Source organism: Neodiprion pinetum, chromosome 7, assembly GCF_021155775.2.
Source record: "Neodiprion pinetum isolate iyNeoPine1 chromosome 7, iyNeoPine1.2, whole genome shotgun sequence".
NCBI classification, from domain to species: domain Eukaryota; kingdom Metazoa; phylum Arthropoda; class Insecta; order Hymenoptera; family Diprionidae; genus Neodiprion; species Neodiprion pinetum.
The window spans coordinates 17,535,530-17,542,298 of NC_060238.1; positions in this window are offsets into that span (position 1 = coordinate 17,535,530).

The following is a 6,769-nucleotide window of genomic DNA, read 5'->3' on the forward strand; positions in this document are numbered from 1 at the left end:
AGCGCGGCAAGAAATTTTGACTGGTGTATCCAAACTTTTGGACGGCAGTATATACCATGGAAAATCGTGTTTGATTACGAGAAAAGTGACATTGATACACATGTCCTGAAGGTAGTTTTTATTTATCAGATTTGTAAATCACATGATCGAATTTAGTTTATTTTTTTGTTTATAGTTCAAAATCTTTCTGTAGTGAAACGAAAAATTCATATTATCATTACTTTTAATAAATACGAATAAATATATTTTATAATAATAAAGCATTATTGTTTCTCCCTTTTTCATTACAGTATTTATACAATGTTTTCCAATTTTACGGCTCATAGGGCTAAAAATATTGTTTGCATCACGAGCATAAAACGATTTACACCCTCGTCCAATCACGCCGAGCACTTGGGGTTTTACGCTCTAGATACGTAAACTACTATTATAATCGGCAATGACTGAAATTGATTAATTTTACCTCGAAATTTATAGAATCGTCTGTAATAAACGGAAGAAATCACCTCGAAATATAAAATGCAAGTGTTCATAGGCCTGGATGTTTTCACGTGGAGTGACCTGTGATATTTGTAAATTTTATAATATTTAAATTTAAATACAGGAATATTACTTTCGTGTGGCCATATCCACAGATTAGGAATTGTACGATCAGGTCGACAACACACCAATCTAAAGACGGTTATACACATTTTGTTATCAGTCATGATATAGGAGGGCTATAAAAATAAAACTTGTAAATGTGAAGGGTCTTACGAGAGATAGGTTTTTACTTCACAAGATCAAAGTCCGAACTCTCATTCAGACGATGCATTTGAACCTTCTCTAGTTAAATATGCATACACCTATATTCAGTCTCTAGATGTATGGGGCATTCCATGACATCTCGATCAAGATTCTACGTCGATGCCTCACATTGGTTTTATAATTTATTGTATGAAAGTACATGATGAAAAACGCGATCGCAATTTCTTTTTAGAATTTTTCGAACCAGCGTATCTGAAGTATGATTTAAAACTTGTAAAAAACGCACTTTCTAAACTCTGAAAAACTTCAGAGAAATCTTACAAAATACAAAAAAATTTTTGATACCTATTAGAAGATTTCATAATTTCAAAAGATAAATTTCCTAGAGACATTTTTCAGCCCATATTATAACGAACTTTTATGTTGATTCTTATGCCAAATTGCAATCCAATAATGATATTTTATTTTTATTTTTCCTATTTATCTTTTGAAGTTATGAAATCTTCATCTTCTAATAGGTATCAAAAATTTTGTAGTATTTTATAAGATTTTTCTGAATTTTGAGTGTTTCAGAGCTCAGAAAGTAGGTTTTTTTAAAGATTTTAATCATACTTCAGATACGCTGCGTCAAAAAATTCTAAAAAAATTGCGAATTCGTTTTTCGTCATGTACTTTCATAAAAAAAAAAATTAACACCGATCTAAGACATTGACTTAGAATCTTGATCGAGATGTCATGGAATGCCCCATATGTATCAACCGGTATAGATCGTTAAGCATGTGAAAAAGATCACTCGTTATTTCATGCCGGTAAATTTCCATCTTCTACGTCATTCTCATCAAAATTGCTCCGAAAAACCTGATTTTAATTAATTAAATTTCATCAAGTACATCGCAACTATTGTCATAAAGAAATGGGCGTACTAAAAGACTTCAAAATACAAAATAGAACACAAATTTTCACATTTTGGTATGATTTCTTCGAGTAAGAAACTTCGTCTTAACTGTTTTTACCTAAATTCAGCAGATTTGAAAAATTTGAATTAGTCTTCAATTCGGGGCTGCTATTAGCTGTATTACTGGATTGTTGAAATCTCAGAAACTTACATTAGTTAACAAATGTATCGATCTTAATGTCTCATATTTCACTCTCTGTATTGTGAAGAATATAGCAATGTCTAAACCAACCTGTACGCGGAATACTACAGATCTATTCTTTGTGAAATTACTATTGATAATGATTAATTAGTAGTTTTAAAGCGGCATATTGTACAGTACTTATGGTGATGTAATGCTGTATTATTGTTTTCTAAAAAAAGTTTAGAATAAATAAGTGAAAGTGTTTTGCATTATTTTAACAACAATCTTACTTTATCATTCGTTAAGAACTGTTCGAAAACTTCATTTTTCTTGATCGATCATTTTTCTATGGAAATTAAGCGAAAGTGTTCGAGTTCCAATGTGAGAAAATTAATATTTATGATGAAGAACATTTGTTTAAGAAATTTCAGTAATTTTATTCAAACAAAACGCCGCAACATAAAGAGGACGTAACGAAATTTCGCCGAATAAGTATTGTCCAGTAGATTACTTTTTTAACTTGCTCTAAAATCATTTTGAAAAAATATGCTCGGTAGAGAATTTCATTCCAAATCTTTTTTCACAGCAAACTATATTGATAATTTTTATAGTATATGAAATATTTCAACAAAAAACCATTTAGAGGAAACAAAATTTAATGCGTCATAACTTTTTTAAATATTCATATTTCTTTTTGAAACTTTCACCTGATAAACTTGAATTATGATTATTGAAAAAGTTGTGTAACGACCGCGCTCGTAGAAAAATTACCAATGCTCTTAAACAATAAGAGCTAAGAAGCTTCCACAAAACTTCTTCAAAGTATTGTGAAAATGTTGGTATGATGCAGAAATGGAAATTTTAACTTCCGTCACACAACTTTTTCAATTAAAAACATAGAAAGTAAATTTTGATGAAATTTTTCGAAAAAATCGCCATTTTGTTTGTATTTGATATTAAGGAATCTAATCTGGCTTAAAAGGCACGGAATATATCCAAGTTTATCGGGTGAAAGTTTCAAAAAGAAATATGAATATTTAAAAAAGTTATGGCGAGTTAGAGTGAAAAAAGTATTAAATTTTGCTTTCCTCAAGAATGGCTTTTTGTTTAAATATTTTATAAACTACAAAAATTGTGAATACAGTTGACTTGAGAAAAAGATGCGGAATGAAATTCTTTACTGATTTACCGGTACTATTTTTTTAAACTGAGTTTTTAGCAAGTTAAAAAAATATTCTACTGGACGATGCTTATTCGGCGAAATTTCATTTTTGTTGCGGAGCCCTCAATTTATTGTTGTATCAACACCAAATTACATATAGCAATATTTATAACAATATGTTGTACGGGTGATTATAATGGAAGAAAAATGTAATACATATTAATTTTCTGTTTCGAGCTACAAATTCATTATTATTTTGTAATCCTAGTTTTTTTCAGTCATGCTAAAAAATGAAAATAGTTGAGTAACTACAACCAAAAATTATTATAGGATGTTGGTCACTAATAAAATTAAGAAAAATTGGAAACTTACCTATAATAAAATTTCAGTATGACCCGTCGAATTATGAATTTATAGTCCGGAAGCCAGTGATCTTTCTTCACACACCCTATTTATAGTCGTTTCAGGTCAATTGACGATGTTTTTCAAGAAATCCACAATCTGGTTCTTGATTTCCGATGCAATCGATGAGTGAAAATTATAAACTCATGCTTCTTATTTTCACAAAGATGAAACTTGTTGTACTATAATTACTAATATCCTAAAACTTCACCAAAAATGCAGTCTGGCTGGTTTCCGGAGTTGAGAAATGAGTCTGGCAGACATTCGAAAATCATTTAAAAAAAAACCTTACGTAAGGCATTTTTGGAAATTTGTCGAATGGATGTTGTACAATTGTCAAGAAAAGCAGTCTGACTATCAATCTTCATCACTAGCGTCGTTATCTTAAGAATCATTTCCATGTCGTCCAGCATCATCTTCATTGTCATTTGTATTAAAATGGTTTTTATAATGTTTATCAAAATTTATCAACTTGAATGGAAAGCAAAATCAAACTGCCCTAAACAATGTATACCGGGACAATCTCTTGAAACTTGAAAATCAACTACGCATGAGCCAAATAATTCAATATCATTGGTCGGCGAGATCTTCCCGCAGCGATATTTTTGTCTGCGATGCAGGGGGCCAACGTACACAAAATGCGTACTTTTGAATTCTTAAAGAGCATGAGTATTAAATTCCGACCGTTCGTTGAAGAATCAATTTTCCGACACAATAACAAATGCTTGACAAACTTTTCCGAGTCACTACCTCAATTATTTGAGATTTTAACCTCGAAAATTCGTATCAATTACATCGCCGCGCCGCCAGAAACAATTTGACAGCTGAAAGTCAGGATGGCCAGCCTGCACGAACAGCCGATAACACTCGCGCATGCGCAGTTGAACTTCAAGTTTCAAAAGATTGTTCCGGTATAAACGTGTCATGGTCAAACAGAACCGAGGTACATTGTGAACTACATACAATGCCAGAATATTCGCGGAATTTAAGCGGAATTTTAGCCAGACTGTCCTTTTTATGCGCGCTAAAGTGTAAACTATCATTTGGAAAGAAACGTATTCGTGCGAAATTAAGACTGTACTCACTATATAGGCGCAAACGTTAGTATAACAGTCTTGCGAAAATAAGTTCAATGCATACACGTTTTTTTCACTTTTTCAAACGCCCCCACACGTTGAATCCATCGGAAACGAATGGCAAGACTATTAGATTTTTTGATAAGCATTAACAATTGAACTGAAAAAACCTTGGTTGTTGCATGCGAAAATAAGTTCCAAAAATATTCACTGGCTCCCAGACTATTACAGAAATGACGAAGAGACGTTGAAGAAAACGCAGATTTTGATGTACATACTGTAAACCATTTGTCATACTTTGAAAATTTTTGTGAAAATTGTTAATTACCAATTATCGAAACAATTGAGTGGTAACTTGTTGGATCGCGATTTCGATTTATACTTTTGTTCTCTACGCTCTTCCAATGGCTGTGGAATTTTTTCAAATTTTTACAAGGAGAATTGTAACGCGAGGAGCTTTTCGAAAAACACCACTTTTCGACGTTATTTTATATAATATATGGACACATATGGAACGTAACTGATTAGAATCTAATGAAAACCATTCGTTTTATAGAGCTTTATTATGCGTTCGAATTTTAAGGAGATCGAAAAAGTCTACAGTCTCACTGACGTGTCCTTTAAGATAATGCTATAGCCACTGTTTACCGAACGCACTAAATGTCACTTATTTGGATTATTATCAATGTCGTAGTTAGCTTAATTCTATATTCAATGCCGAATAAGAATGCCCCAAAAAAGTTTTGGTTTACTCACAGTGGTGCTAGAGAATGCAGATCTGTAATTGGTAACCATTTATTGTAGGAATTCATTTCCAGTCCTTATTATCGCATGAGAAAAACAAAAGTTTTTGCATGTTTGTAATCGACGTTTCATGCAGAATTGCGTTGACGGCGGCATGTTCATGTCAGTGCACTTTACTCTGTCAGTAAGGACTGACTATAGCATCCTCTTAATCAAAAATGTTGGTCAAAAACACAGCTGACCGTTTGACCTTCTCAAATCGAATACGTTCCGACGAGAGCTTCAAATTTGCAACATGAAACACGGGTTTCGAAATCTTCGTGGCATAATACTTTATGAGGCAGATCATTTTTACAATACCATTACATGCGGTTCAATGTTATAAATAATAAACAAATGAATTGTACTGCAGAACTTATGTCAGGCGTTCGCTCGTTTGCTTCGCGCCGACACGAATGAAAATGTCTCGGCGGAAGAAGGGAGAGAAAGAAAAAGCTTCGGCGATGGCTATAGATCTATAGGTACGGATTCGGATGCGGTCGATGAAAACTCTCCGAGATACCGTTGACCCGTTTTTAAACGACGATCAACCACCAGTGGCAGAGGATACAGTCAGTCTTTACCGACTTCGTTGAATGTCACTTATTTTGGCGATTGTCGGAGGTTACATCACATTGATCAGAAAAATCGAGGCTAGTGCAATTTTACACGCAAAAAAAAAGAGAATAATTTTTTGCGTAATAATAACGGCAGACAATGTATTCCTGTAACTGGATCATCATTGAATTGCGGGAATACATTTTACGTTACTCTCGCGTGGCATGTAGAATTACGTTACATTGTCCACGGAATTTTCACAGCAGTGATGGGTTACAGGCCCTGATGACAGTCAAAATAATTGAGATCTTACTCGGTCGGTAAAAGAAATGACCAGAGCATCTTTTACTTACGAAATTATTGTAATTCTTAGATCCCGTCTAACGACCTCAATATTGCATGAAAACAGTCTCGCGATTGCTCATTTTACTCCAAAATATCTCAGTTATGCACGTTTTGGTCCCTAAAATGCGAAAAATGTAGGAATAATAACACGTGTCAAAAAAACCCGACATTTTTTTAACGATTTTCGGGATATGATTAAATATCCTGAATTTCACTGCCAAAGAGCGATCCACCGTTGAAATATGAATCCTTTCCGTTCGTTCGTTCGTTTATTTAATATAGGAAGAAAAAGGGTGAGTCTGCTCAGTCGGTAAGGGCAGGAGTACTACATGACCTTAGGTACCGACACCACGACACACGCGGACAACCGGCATTCGTTTGTGGCCAAATGGATCTGCAATTCGAGCTGCAGACGACGATTCGTGCAGCACGTGGCGCGGAGCCTTAAAAGCCGGTGGTTGCCAGTGGTTGCAGCCCAAGATAGTTATTTGTTTTCTGATTGGGAGGAATCATGGCATGATGTGGTTTGTAGCGGGCATTTTAGAACCGCTGTATGTACTCAATCACCTCTGTGTGTACTAGTATCAGGTAAGCCTTGCCTTGTGGGGGCACGAGGT